Genomic DNA, 15589 nt, shown 5'->3' with positions numbered 1-15589 from the left:
TGTTCCAGGGGGCCAACCAACTAACCCTTGGAGTCACTGTTTCAATCTGGATCCGGGATCAATGTTTTCCCAAGCCGGGAGCCGCAGGCACAGTCCAAATTTTACTTGTCCAAAGTGCAGCAGGCGCAGTCCTTCCAACAGTGAATCCTCTCTTTGTGCTATTCCAAGGGCAGGAGGACAGTCTTTGTTGGGTTCTTTTTCCAAATCCAATGTGTACTGAAGTATAGCATGCCAGGGTGCCTATTTTATCCTGGGAAAGTGCCTGGGGGGACAACGTGGTCACTATCCAATGGGCTAGTAGGCCCACTCCTTTTTTGCGACAAAGTTCAAGTTATGTGTGGCATTTTGCAATCCCAGTGTGCAATATTCTTGCTACTGTCAAGCCCACAGGAAAACAGGTTTGAGGACAGTGTTTTCCTCTCCGTCCCTGCCTCCAACTCGTCTGCAGGAACAAAAGTAATCCTGCTCGGGTGTGTTGTCACCCTTTAAAGGGGGCATTTCCTTTGAGCCTGCCTTTTGGGCTAACACCTCAGTTGGCCTTTCTGGGAGAGGAGGTGACACCTAACTCTGCGGCAACTGACTTTGTGCTTAAGCCTTGGAGTTGTTCACATGTCTCCCCAGGTGGGCAGAAAGCTGTCTGTTGGCCCGGGCCTGCACAAAGCCACTGGACTAGCTAGGGCACAGAGTGTCAACTTTATAAAAACTGCCTAACTTTAACAGTGACATTAATTTAGATTTGGGCATCAAGTTGAATTTGATGTAAGGTAGTCCCATTCAGAAGTTAGCCGGACTAACTTTCCTCATCAAAGCAACAACTTTAAGGGTTTTGCTGCTAAGGCTATATAAACTTATATGTCTTGCTTAACAATATACAGCTCCCTTGCCATAGGGGTCTATATGGCTTCGTTAGGGGTGAATTACATATATCAGTAAGAGAACGGGTGGCTTTGCCATTAATGGCAATGCCATAGTCAAACTAGCATTTTGAACACTACCCTTCTAGTCTGCAGTGGGAGGCTGGTAGCCTTCTTGTCTTTTGTCACACTCTGCACCATATACTAGGGACTCACAAGTAAATTAGTGCTTGCAAATTGGGGTCATCCAATTCAAGAAATCTTTTATAATGGGTCAGTACACTGGCACTGGGGTCAGGTTAACAGGCCTCAGTGCACTGAGTCGAAAAAACAGCAACTAGTACTCAAATAGGGGCAAGAACTGGGGCGGGAACATGCAAAAAGCCAGTTTCCTGACAGTGTAGGGTGGTAGTGTGATGTTTTTGGGCCCTAGGGTACTGCAAAGGACTATGTGGTGTGAAGTAGAGTTGTATAAGGTTAGGTTGTCTTGGCTTGTAGTCCAATGCTTTGCTATAGTGTACAGAATAAGTAAGTTATTGTGGTGTTGCAGTGTTATATCATATTTTTGTGCAGTATACTATAGTCTTGTGTAGTTTGTCAGTGTCATGCTGTGCTGTAGTGCAGCTATGTGTGTTTTGTGGTGTTATGTTGTAGTATGATGCAGAGATGTATTGTAATGCATTACATCGCTGTGTTGTGTTGCAAGTTCCTGGAATGACAGATTTTCATCTAAAGCATCCATTAAGTATACATATTGATATCGTACTTCATGGATGAGTCATTAGAGAAAACAGTATTGTAACCTTTTTTTGAACATTTCAACTCTGTTCGGTCAGAGACAGTGGGAGAAAATGGCAGATACTAACCTCTCACCGAAACATGTCATGGCAAATTCTTTCTTGGAGTGAAGAAAGAACAGTTACACTGCTAGTTTGCTGTAAAAATACTTCAGATCTTGGGGTCTACAACCTAGAACCAGAAAGACTGGATCATGCCAGGTATTCAAGATATCCATGTAAAACAAATGTACATAACCTCATCGAAATGAAGATCATTAAACCACTCTGGTTAATCCAGAAATGTAACCAGAATCTTGCTTTGAGGGACTTAATGTGAAATACCCTGATCCTGATTACAGCAAATCTGTGAATGGAAAGCTCTCATGTCAGCTACTTTTGTCCCTACAATATTATGTTAAGTGTCGTCTAAAGGAGCCGTTTGTGAGACGTAAGAATGCATGGCTAGTTTCTACTCTGGATAGGGATAATTGAGAAAAATGTGGCACAAGGAAAAGGTCAATAATTACAGGTCAAAAAAGACTATCATCCCTATTCACATAAGTAGAAATACCTGCAAGCGTGCACATTCTGATAGATACATCTGCCAGTGGATTCCTCACCTTGTGAATATCCCCCTGCGTCAGCAGCTTCCGGAAATTCTTTTTGTTGCTTTGCGCCGACTTGGACCGACGTTACAGAGGCACGGCATTGCGCGCGACTCCGCTGACATCACCAACACCATAATAGGCCCACGCCGGCGTGATGACATCAGTTCCCTTTTTTCCGCGTCGTCGACGCTAACGGTTTTCTAGGGATCGTCCGTAGCTTTTGCAGTAACTTTGTTACCTTGTGTTGTTGGTGTTTCATTGTCTTCTCTTTCGACATGTCTTTGAAGAAGACCGGATTTAAAGCCTGTGGGGAATGCGGCAAGACCATGTCGATTACGGATCCTCATGAATGCTGCTTATGGTGTCTTAGCTCCGACCACGACGTCGAAGACTGCCGGTCTTGTAGGAAGATGACACCTGAGACCCTCCGGGAGAGAGAAGCTAAGCTTCTTGTGGCGAAGCTTAAGGAAAGTAAGGAGAAGAAGAAATCGAGGTCGCAGACTCGATGATCGAGGTCAAGATCTCGCTCGAGGTCGCGATCGGACTCGTCCTCGGCCCATGCTTCGAGATCGTCTAAAAAGAAGCATAAGAAGAGGGCCCATGAATCCCGACATCGCTCGAGGAAGGACTCGGGTTCTAAGCCGAAGTCATTGGTAAAGCTGGTTGAGAAGGAGGTGGTGTCTTCAGCTTCGGAAGATCAGGACGCTAGGGGTGAGGCGTCGCATGCGAATTCGCCAGGTTCACTGAAGCAGACAGTGAATCCATCTCCGGTTCCATTCCATCCTCCGGATCGGGAGGATGAAGGTGAGGGGGAGATAGTTGGAGAGGGAGAGGCTCCGTTGCCCGAAGGTCTGTCGACTCTGGTGCACCAGCCTAAAGAGGAGGTCGACGTCGTATCAACTCCACGCCCTCAAGAGCAGCCTGGGGGTTCGTACCCAGCCTTCCCGGCTCCAGGTCAGGATCCGACGCATTTTCTAAATGCGATATATGGTATATATTCCAGGGCTATGTACCCCTCTGGGGCTCCTGTTGGTCCCAAGGGTCCGATGGCGTTTGGTCTGGGTGTTCCCCAAACCTATGCTCCTGCGCCCTTTATGCCCTTTATGCCCGCTCCGGCGCCGCATTGGCATTTTCCGACGGCGGCAAAGCCTTCGACTCCGAAGCCATCGACGCCGAAGTCGTCGACGCATAATCCTTCGACGCCGATTCCATCATCCCTGATGCCGAACCCTGAGCGACGTCGTGGGAGTCTTCCTCGTCGGGATCGGGGCCGGCACCGGCTTCGACAGAGCCGACAGTGGATCCGGCGGCTTCGAATGTGCAGCGCAGGTCGAGGCGTGAAGCCCAGAGGCTGATGAAGGAAGAGAGGTATCGTGAGGAGTATTTGGAGGAGGGTGAGCTGTAGGATCCTGAGGACCCATTTGAGGATCTTTCAGTGGCCAGTGGCCTTGAACTGTCCCCTGAGTGGGATTTAGTTTCAGTACCGGATGAACCCTCTAAAGATGTGGCTCCTTACCATGTTGTGATAAAGAAGGCTGCAAGTTTATTGAACATTGCTTTACCTACTGCTGAGTTTAAGTCAAATCTTCTCACAGAGGTCCTTCACTCTCTATCATCAGTAACTGAACCATTGCTGCCTTTTATTGATGCCCTCAAAGATCCAATTTTAGAGGTTTGGAAGAAACCTGTATCAGCTCCTGCTGTGTCTAGGGCTGTTGCCAGGAGGTACAGAGCTGCTCCTGATGACCCAGATTTTTTATCCAGTCACCCTCTGCCTGAGAGTTTGGTGGTGCAGGCGGCTTGTTCCAAAAGATCAATGGGAGCTTTTCCACAGGTTCCAGCAGAGAAAGAGTCGAGAAAGCAGGATCAGGCTGCTAAAAAGGTTTTCTCCTCCGCCAGTATGGCGCTGAAGTCTACAAATGCGACCTGCCTAATGGGGTGTTATATTCACGCCCTGATGGACACTGTAAAACAGTTGGTGCCCTAGTTACCGGAGGAGGATAGAAAAGACTTCCAGGAGGTAATCTCTGACACTCAGGCTGCAGCAAGGCAGGCGATTCAGAGTGGATTGGACACGGCGGACTCTGTAGCTAGGGTCATGGGCTCCTCTGTGGCAACGAGGAGAGCTGCGTGGCTGAAATCGAGTGAGTTTTCGCCAGATGTCCAGTCTACATTGATGGATCTCCCATTCGGGTCTGGTTTATTTGGCAAGAAGGCGGGCGCTGCTTTGGAACGCTTTAAAGGCAGCAGGGCCTAAGTCCTTGGGCCTTCCGACCAGGGGCACTTTTGCGAGACGTTCTAGAGGATTTACCGGATCTTCTTTTCGATCCTACAAGACAACGCAGCAGCAGCCACAGCAGCAGCAAAACACGCTGTACAGGTCTTATAGGGGCAAGCAAAGAGCCCGTTCTCGAGGCCGTCAAGCTTCCTCCTCTTTCTCCTCTTTCCCTTCCCAGCCCCCTGCCAACGCAGCAAAGCAGCCCTAGATCCGCCATTCCGGATCATGCGGGCCCAGTGGGGGGCCGGCTTACCCATTTCCTACGAGATTGGGAATTGATAACATCGGATCTTTGGGTTCTCAATCTCGTGGGGAATGGGTATGCTCTTCCCTTTTGGGAGTTTCCCCCAAATTACCCTCCTTGCCAGGGTTTTTGTTCGGAGGACCACCTGCTTCTCCTGCAGGAAGAAGTCCTGGCACTGTTCAGAAAAGGTGCGATAGAGGTGGTTCCGGAGCAGGAAAGGGGTCAGGGATGCTACTCCCGGTATTTTCTGATCCCCAAGAAGGATGACAGGCTTCGGCCAATCCTGGATCTCAGGATCTTGAACCTTTACCTGAAACAGGAAAAGTTCAAGATGCTCACTCTTACACAGGTTCTTCAAGCGCTGCTGGAAGAGGACTGGATGGTGTCAATCGACTTGCAGGATGCGTATTTTCATATTCCCATCCTGAAGTCGCACAGAAAGTATCCCCGTTTTACCGTTGGGTCGCAACACTACCAGTTTGAGGTCCTTCCATTTGGTCTAACTACTGCGCCTCGAGTCTTCACCAAGGTGATGGCGGTGGTGGCAGTACATCTCAGGAGGTCGGGGATACCTGTATTCCCGTATCTGGATGACTGGCTGATCAAAGCAGAGTCGCCGGGGAAGGTGCTCAATCACCTGCAGGAGACAACTCAGTTGTTGCACAGGTTGGGTTTTTTGATAAATGTACCCAAATCTCACCTGGTGCCCTTCCAGCGCAACCTGTTCATAGGTGCGGTACTGGACACTTCTGTATGCCGTGCATTCCCTCCTCCTCAAAGGATTCGCGACATACAGGAAATGATTCCTTTATTCTACAATGGAGCGGTTGTTCCAGTCCTGAAGGTCCTAAGTCTGCTCGGTCTGATGGCTTCTTGCATTCTGTTGGTCAACCATGCACGCTGGCACATGAGGGCACTCCAGTGGTGCCTCCGCAGGCAGTGGTATCAGCACAACAGAGATCTCAGGGAGTCAGTGAGGATCTCCAGAGAAACTGCAGCGGATCTGTCTTGGTGGAGCGTGGAAGGCAATCTGTCACAAGGAAAGCCTTTTCAACTTCCTCCATCGGTGGCCATGGTGATAACGGATGCATCCACTCTAGGGTGGGGTGCTCATCTGGGGGACCTGGAGGTCAAGGGTCTTTGGTCTCCAGAGGAAAGGTCGCTTCACATCAACCTACTGGAATTACGGGCGATACGTCTGGCACTCAAGGCCTTACTCCCTTCCCTTCGCGGGCGGTCAGTTCAGGTCCTGACGGACAACATGACCGCGATGTGGTATGTCAACAAGCAGGGAGGAGTGGGGTCGCAGTGTCTCTGCAGAGAGGCTCTGCGTCTCTGGTCCTGGGTTCAGGACCATCAGATTTGTCTGATGGCAAATCATCTGACCGGAGTTCTGAACGTTCGTGCAGACAGTCTCAGTCGGCAGTTCTCTGCCGACCATGAGTGGAGGCGTCATCCAGAGGTAGTTTGTCACGTCTTTCGGACGTGGGGAACTCCTCGGGTGGACCTGTTCGCCACTCGCGAGAATGCTCACTTCCCGTCATTCTGCAGCCTCCAGTTTCCGATGCAGGGAGCTTTGGGGGACGCGTTTCAGTTGAGTTGGGACTCGCAACTCCTTTACGCGTTTCCTCCCATACCCTTGATTCCTCGTGTTCTGAGGAAAATTCGCCAAGACCGGGCCCAAGTTATATTGATCGCCCCGGATTGGCCAAGAAGGGTGTGGTACTCAGACCTTCCCAGATGGCCAGATGGAGGGGCAGGTTCTACACCCCCACCTCCAGACCTTACACCTTCATTCCTGGAGATTGAACAGGGCCACCTGAGATCCTTTTCTCTCGCACACGATGTGGCGGATGTCATTTTGTCAGCCAGGCGTGACTCCACTAAGTCCATTTATTCCTATAGATGGTCAAAGTTCGTTGCTTGGTGTGGGCAGAAGTCCATTGACCCTTTAAGGGCTCGTTTGTCTAATATTCTGCAATTTGCTCTTTCCTTGGCCCAGCAGGGTTTTGCGGTGGCAACTATTAAGGGTTATTTGTCGGCCTTATCGGCTTCCCTTTGTTTGCCTGACCAGCCCTCTTTGTTTAAGTCACCTATTGTTTTATGGTTCATCAAGGGCCTTACCAATAAATTTCCTCCCACTCCTTTTATTGTACCTCAATGGGACTTGAACCTTGTTCTTACATTTTTGATGGGTTCACCTTTTGAGCCTTTACACTCATGTCCCTTGAGACTTTTGTCTTTCATGACAGTCTTCCTTGTAGCAATTACCTTGGCAAGGAGGGTAAGTGAGCTTCAAGCTCTTAGTTCAAAGCCCCTGTTTTTATCCATTCATGCTGATCGAATGGTTCTTAGGACCAGGGCTGCTTTTCTGCCGAAGGTGGTAACTCCTTTCCACCTGGGGCAATCCGTTACCCTTCCTACCTTCTATCCTCCCCCTCATCCTTCCAAGGAGGAGGAGCGGCTTCATCGCTTGGACCCTAAGAGGGCGGTGAGCTTCTACCTGGACAGGACAAGAGAGTTCAGGTTGGATGACCAGCTTTTCGATGGATTTGCTGGCTGCAGGAAAGGAAGATCTGTGCACAAGCGCACGCTCTCAAGATGGATAATTTTATGCATCAAGATCTGCTACTCCCTGGCGGGTAAGGAACCTCCAGAGGGTATAAGGGCTCATTCCACTAGAGCTAAGTCTGCAACATCGGCTCTTTCTAGAGGTGTGCCTGTAGAGGACATTTGAAGAGCCGCGACTTGGGCCTCCCTCCACACTTTCGCGAAGCATTACTGCTTGGATACCGAGGTGAGGAGGGACGGCCACTTTGCGTGTTCTGTCCTCCAAGATTTCTTGGTATAGAAGAGTGGACACACTCCTCCGGGAGTGGGGACTGCTGTGGGAATCTATTCACAAGGTGAGGAATCCACTGGCAGATGTATCTATCAGAAGAATAAGTTACTTACCTTCGGTAACGCTTTTTCTGGTAGATAGAGAATCTTCCTGTGGATTCCTCACTGACCCACCCGACTCCCCGTTGTCCACTCTTGTATACCATGTTTATTGTTTATATTTATATATATTTATGTCAAAGGAAATGTTTTCACACTATGTGTGTTATCTGGACATTGTGTACTGTGTATACTTTGTATTATTCTACTGCCATTGGTCCGTCCGTGTGCCTCGAAGGCACGTAAAAAAGGACGGAACTGATGTCATCACGCCGGCGTGGGCCTATTATGGTGCCGGTGACGTCAGCGGAGTCGCGCGCGATGCCGTGCCTCTGTGACGTCGGTCCACGTTGGCGCAAAGCTACAAAAAGAATTTACGGAAGCTGCTGACGCAGAGGGATATTCACTAGGTGAGGAATCCACAGGCAGATACTGTATCTACCAGAAAAAGCATTACCGAAGGTAAGTAACTTGTTCTTTACTCTTAGGCCCACATGCATCAAACTGAATTGCATTTGCAAACGGTGCGAATCGCAAAATTCGGCCGTTTGCGAATGCAATTCTTTGTTTTGGGATGCATTAACCTTTTTGGCTTTTTCGCAATTTAAGAAATCGCAATTTATTTGCGACTTCTTAAATGCAATGCATCATCTGAAAAAATTTGCGAATTCGCAGATTAGAAGTGTTAAATTAGTATGAAGTCAACCTTCATGGTAATTTTAAAAAAGTTTCCAAAATGCACAAAAGTGCATTTTTGACACTTTCCTTTTACACTCACACATGCTCTTGGGCATGTATGTGTGAAAAATGGACTGTATGTTACATTTCAGGGGTGCAGGGGGGGGTCCTTTGGACCCCCCCTGCATCCTAGAAATTGCATTCTCATTTTGCGATTCCTTAATTGCGAATCGCAAAATGAGAATGCCTTCCCATTGATTCCTATGGGCCTCTAGGCCCCTAGGAATCAATGTAAAGGGATTCCTTATTTGCGATTCGCAAAATTGGGAATCGCAAATAAGGAAAAATAAGAACTCGCAAAAATATATGCAAATTTTTAATGCATAGGTATTTGCGATTTCTAAATTGCGATTCCTTAATTTTCGCAATTTAGGAATCGCAAATACCAACAATGATGCATGTGGGCCTTAGACTTTGTAGTAATTTTACTGCTTTTGGCTATTCACCGTTTTCACATGTAAAGTTACAACACAGTGGAAATGTGCATATCCTCGATCTCTGAAACTAGAGGGTGGAGGCAAATTTATAAGTGACTAGTTGCCACTGGTAACGTTTCACACTTATTTCACCAGGGCAGAGTTCTCCCTATGGTGTAGTAGTGGGGATTTTTAATCTTTAAAATAAGTTAATGAACATATTTTAATGTATTTTATATTTTTTTTTAACCTAAAAGAAATTGAAAATAAATTCTACAGCAATACTATCTTGAAAGTATGTTAAAATATTTCCTGTAAATATAATAAGCTAATACAAAATTATTTATTTAAATATTTATTTAAAAAATCAACCAGAAAGTAAAATGTATATTTTTATTTAATCTGAATTAAAAAATACTAATTGTTTGTTGTTAAATGTATTTAAATTATAATAACTGTAATTTGTTTATATATATAAACGAATTACATATATATATATATCCATACACGTTTCCCACCAGTTCCTCCGAACTCACAACTGGTGCCTCCAATTAGCGGGGGTGTGACCCATTTCATTCAACAACCAAAAGAGCAACTGGAACACTCCCGGGGCTTTCAACATAACTTTATTGGCCACATAAGCGTTTCAGAAATCAGCCTTCATCAGTGTGGCAAAAGTAAATGTTCGACATAGGCAGAACCATGAGAATGTAAGCAATTTAATGTCACAATTGACTATTTTCTATCCAATCGGGAGACAGTAGTTGAGCCAGTAGGCAGATGGTGAACCGACATCTCTGTTTGGTATTTTAAGGACTGTGTGACTTGTATACCCAATGGAAAATTTGAGATGTCATCAGTGATGTCACTGAGCATGTCATGAGTGATGTAATATGTGACGTCATCAGCAGTGCATTGCATGGGCACGAGTTAAAGTTAGGTCTACGGACTATTTCTATGGTTTTGTACGAGTGAAATCTCCAACTAACTATAACGTCCCTGAAACCTATGTTTTTTTCAGTGTGGGGTCCAACTAGGCCACTTGGTACATCCAGTAAGTACCACAGTGGGGCTTGCCTCTGATTGGCTGCCAACACTTGTAACCAGGAAGTGTTGACAGCCATCTTGTCACTTGGTATGAGGAGAAAGAAAAACGATTAAAAAAGAAGAAAAGGTGGCAGGGTAAAAGCACACTGACCGCATAGGCCTGATCAGAGGGTCCCACAGGGCCAAAAGAGCATTTTTTTGGAGGGCTGGATTTTCACACCCAGCGTGACTCCGGCCGAAAATATTTTAAAAAATGAAGCGCGGGAGCCTCATGTATGTGGCGCTCCAGAAGGTGGCAGACCAAAGGGACCATTAAGGGAATGTAGAGGAGAGGAGATAAAGGGCAGCCTTGCCTAGTCCCCCTCAATATAGGGAACACATCCATGAGGGAGCCATTTACTCCCATGCATGCCACAGGATTAGGATATAAGAGCATGACCAAGGAGATGAGCGCGGTGGGGATTCCCAGTTTGATCAGAGCTTCTTTCAAGAAGGGCCACTCCAAGGGTTCAAACGTCTTTTCGGCATCCAATAGGGTAACTACAGCAGGTGTTTGGCAGTAGATCCTGTTGACCACTGTAAAGAGATGTGGGTGACCTGTTGTTTGAAAGCTTTATAGAAAGCTCTCATAAGGCCATCAAGTCCAGGGCCATTGGACCTGTCTAAAGAGTCGATCACCTGGGTGACCTCCTCGCAAAAAATCATCTTGCTAAAAAATTGTCATTGGCCATCAGTGGGCCAGACCTATAGCGATCTCCACCAAGTATGATGGGATCTCTGGTGCATTGTCAGGCATGCAGGATGTATAAAGGAGTTCATAATAGCATTGGGACTCTGCCAGGACATCTTCGCCAACAAAAACAGAGGACTCGGAGACGGTGCGCAATTCATCGACATAACTACCTAGGCGATTAGGGTGGATTATCCCCCCCTCACCATAGCACGGAGCCCTAGTGTGTTTCCCTAGATATGCGATTTCCCTATCAGCAGATCGCGAAATTCAGTCAACAATACTAAACGTCAATGGAGTTGGAGGCCGCCGCCTTAGGAGGCACTTAAGTCTATACCTTGGAGGTTTAAAAGCATTGCGGTTGGGAGTGGATATCTCATAGGATACTCAGATGCTTGGATATGCACACCCCACGGATATATGCTTTAAAGGCCTTCCAGAGGGTTGCCTGTGTGGAGACCTTGCCCGAGTTCATTGCGAAGTAGTGGACGATGGAATGAAGGAGTTCGCTACAGAAGACAGGATCATGTAGAGCCTAGTGATGGATACTCAAGGTGCGCTCTGACCTGCATCCATAGGGGACCTGTAGGGTTAAGAGAACAGGGCTATGATCTGATAGAGTTTGCGGTAGAAGTTTTACCTTTGTAGTCCAGAGTGAAACATTAGCGGACAAGAACCAATAATTTAGCCATGTCAAAATATCATGTGGGGCAGAGTAAAAGGTATAACCAGGTGTGGATGGCTATTGAGCACATCAGATATCCTGTAGAGCAGAAGCGTCTGCAATATAAGGTGGAGTGCTTCCCATGACTGGGGATAACCACTCAGCTGGGTACTAGAGTCAATGCTAGAGTATGTACCATGTTGAAATCCCCACCCAGAAGAGTAAAGGTCGCATCTGCATGTCCCATATGGGCATAAAACTCCTGAAAGAATTGTGGATACTCAGTGTTCGGGGCGTATATGTTGACTAATAGAACTCGTTTGTCAGTGAGGCTGCCTTGTAGGATTTAATAGCATCCATTTGTGTCCGAGTGACATTTATGGAGGGAATAGGGGCATGAGGGGGCATAATCCACAGGAATAGGAGCTGTGACAGGAGAAATAGCGGGGGGGGGGGCAAGTAGTCGCATATGATTGGGCGCCATTGGGTAGGAGACGTGTTTCCTTAAGGAAGGCTATGTCGTGACAGATATGAGAGGACTTGTTTGCCTTTACGTGGATTATTGATGCCACATATCTTTCATGTAAGGGAAGTAATGTCTATCACCTCTCCAGGCCCTTTCTGAGCTGGCATAGAGTAAGCAGGTGTGAAAAGAACAGCGCCATGTCATAAGCTGGCATATAGTGTACATGCTGTGCAAAGGGTAACAAACAAATACAAAACTGAAGCGAAAGCAGAAAGGGCCCACACCTATCCCCCCCACCCCCACTATATAGGAAAACATCCACAAAAGCCCTGAAAAGGAGAAACAAAGAACTAAACAATCCCAATGAGGCTACTCTAGTGTTCTCCATGGGGGAGAGTTGACGTGTTTGCTTGGTGTGGCCCGTTCCTAGAGGAATAGCTGAAACAGAAAGGAAGAATCAACCACATATAAACAGCATTTGTATGGAAAAAGTAATAAGAAGGCAATGATGAGCAAAGCATACTGTCTGAGGCAGTCCACAGGTGTTATGCAGAAGTAGTCCCTATTTTGAGGGAGAATCCAAATACTGCAGGCCATATCAGCTCTAAGGGGACTAAGGAGCAGGAGTCGGTGATTCAGTACTTTGTAGCGTGTTCTGTCTAGAAGAGGAGGACTTGAAAGCAAAGTGTTTGCAAAAGTTGTTTGCCTCTGCGGGGTTGTCAAAGGAGCGAGGCTTCCCATTGACCTCAACTCATAGACAGGCAGGGTAGAGCACATCATATTTAAAGCCCAACTTGCGGAGAGAGTTCTTAACATCGCTGAATTTCCACCAGTTTCAAAACCTTCAAGGTGGGGAGTCATACCCTGGGTAAGGTCCCTGCTTTCTCTTACCTGCTGGTGCTATTTGATGCTAATATGAGTTTTAAACCCCTAGTTGAGGGCAAGACTTGTGATTTGGTCAAGACCACGGGGACTGTAGCTAGCGTTGCACAGAGATTGGGCTCATGGTGACTGGACCCTCTAGTTAAGTTTTTTAAGTCCAAGTGCATCTCCAAGGAGCTATATGACAGTGATGTATGGGGTTACATGACGGTCGATAAAATTGAACTCACAGAAAATACATTTTAAGGTGTATTCTGAGGGTCCACAAAGTACCCCAGCTTTTTTTGTTCGTCAGGAACTTTGTTTTAGATACATTGGTGACCTTGTTTCTCTCAGACGCTTGCTGTGCTGGATCAAGATATAGACTGGGGAGGGATGCCAAATAAATGGACTGATTTTGTCTGATTGTCTGACCCTTGACAACATGCATCAAATCCCTTGGATTGCTTATATGAAGGCAGCTTTTACCAGCATGGGTTGGGTGAACATATACTGCAATTATTACTCCCCGTACCCCCTGGAACTCAAAAGAGTGAGAGACTTGTTTCTCAAAAGTCCCTTATTACAACATGAACACATAGAGCTTGTGAAACCCATTGTGTAGGGGCATTTATTTTTAAATACTGTTCAGGGCATGGAGCTTTCCTTTCTCTCCTATCTAATGAAAGAGATAGATTTCTGTTGGTACTATTCAAGGTTAACGTGCTACATCATCTTTTGGCCACATCTAGTGGTCAGTCTCTTTCAGGCACTAAGGGCCCTGTGGATGCAACAATATGTCTCCACAGGCTACCCTACATTTTGTTTTGCAAATATTTGAGCTTGCCTAGGAAGCAGTTCCTTTTCCCGTTACTGAAAGTTCTGATCTTCTCACAAGGATACCTGGCACTTATGTATCTGCAGCTCCTGATGATCAAGCATTATCTTTTTGCTGTTTCATGCTTTCTACATGCTGCTTTGAGATCAAGACAATCTAGACCTGATTAACCTTGATGTGATGCATGAGATTATATAATGTATTGTTACTGTTGACACATTCGTATATAAGCCTACTAGTTTTTACTATTTTATAAACATATAATTTTATGTTCTTCTATGTTTGTGATTATAGCCGAATAAATATTTGTATGCTGACAATATGTATATATAGATGTATGCCATGTTACCTACTGGCGGACGCCAGTAGGTAGTTATAGTTTGGACAATTGGACCATGTTTCCATAGAGTTAGTGGTTGTGTGAGTACTTGTATGGGTCTGTGAGTGATTGTGTGGGTGTGTGAGTGGGTGCATGAGAGGTTATATAGGAGTGTGAGAGGGTGTGTGATTAGTTTTGTGGATAATGTCATTAGTGATGTCCTCAGTGATGTTACTGACCATGTCATGAGTGATGTAATATGTGAGGTAATAAACAGTGCATTGCGGGCCCGTAAGTTATAGTTAGATCAGATTTTGTATAAGTGGAATCTGAGCCTAACTATAACGTTCCTGTATCCTTTGTTTTTATAGTGAATAATAGATCTATCTATAGATCTATCCACTCTCCATATTCACTTGAGCAACAAAAAATGGCCAGAGACACTGCACAGCTTGAAATCTGAAGAGACAACCATTGCAAGAAGGACTGAGAGTATAGGGATCCTTTGTTTGTTTATTTACATATAATTTTAAATCACCTACTGGCAGTTGCCATTAGGTAGGAGGACCCAAAACAACTTTTCCTCATGTAATTTCCCATAGGAATTTTGAACGTGACTATAGCCCGAACTGCTGAATGGAATTACACCAAATTTGGCAGAAAGCATGCTCTCGTAATTTGGTTTAAATCTGTTCAGTAGTTTTTAAGTAAAACAAATATATATGTTTATATAGAGACGCAGAGGATCTGCAGATCCGACAGTTCTCATAGTGAGATCTGATTGGCTACCAACACTTCTACTAGAAAGTAGTGGTAGACATCTTGGGACTCAGGACTTGGCCCGACTCGCAAAAAAAACCCGGAAAAAAATGCAATAGGGCAGGGTAGGAATACTCTGACCCCCTAGGACTGGTTGCGGGGGGCCCCAGGTAACCGTGTCTGGGCAAAAATGTTTAGATTTAAATTTTTCTCAGATTTTCCAGAGGATCTGTGGCCAAATCAAAAAAAAAATAAACAAGTACAGTCTCCTGTGTTTGTTTTCTTTAATTCCCTGGGCGGGTAAGGTCCCATCTTTTTTTTTTTTACAGAGTTTTATATAGTGCGAACTTGACCCGAATCGGGTATCAAAGCGCTTTACATAGCACGAGTTGTATTACTTGAGGGCTCATTAATTTTTGTATATGCATATAGGTCAGGGGCGTACGTGACCCACTTCCCAAGGATGAGCCAACCCTGATGTCCCCAGTTCCCAGGGCCCAGCTTTATAAAATATTGAGAGGGCAGCACATAGGCCCCTTACCGTTTTCAGCCTCGGACCCCATCTTCTGGGGTACAGATATAGGTAAGAAGGGTGAGGGGGCACGCAGACCCCCTCTCCAGGCTGATTCAAGCCCTAGAGACCCCATTCCCCATGGCAGGGCCCTGTTACTAATGGGGAGTAACTATACCTTGTGCCGTAAGGCAACAGTAACTTGCAAGGTCACCATGCACCTCACATTTTACTTCACTTGTGACATCTTCTCTGACATTATTGATAATATTAGTGCAACTTTTGCTGTCAAATTGTTGATGAGATAACAGTTCATGGCGGGGTTGAGTTATAATTACCTTAGGCACAAGTTATAGTTACTTGAGATAACTCTAGCTATAACTGCTGAATTTCTATGGTTTTGAGAGTGGAAAATCTGAACCTAACTGTAACCTCCCTATAACCTTTGGTTTTTAATGAATATATATACCCAATCTACCTTTACCTAAAGCTCTCCCATTTAGCAATAACTTTTACCTGTTTTTCAGCCACTCACTC

The 15589-nt window shown here is 45.9% G+C and overlaps 1 protein-coding gene across 1 annotated transcript in view; it reads left to right on the top strand.

Moving 5' to 3' along the window:
- Positions 1 to 15589, top strand: part of LOC144792914 (uncharacterized) — a 53902-nt gene that overhangs the window by 19991 nt on the left and 18322 nt on the right. The gene's annotated exons all lie outside the window — the stretch shown is intronic.

This window comes from Lissotriton helveticus, chromosome 11, assembly GCF_964261635.1.
Source record: "Lissotriton helveticus chromosome 11, aLisHel1.1, whole genome shotgun sequence".
NCBI lineage: Eukaryota > Metazoa > Chordata > Amphibia > Caudata > Salamandridae > Lissotriton > Lissotriton helveticus.
The sequence above is the reverse complement of the archived record's forward strand: the minus strand, read 5'-3'. Positions and strand labels throughout refer to the sequence as shown.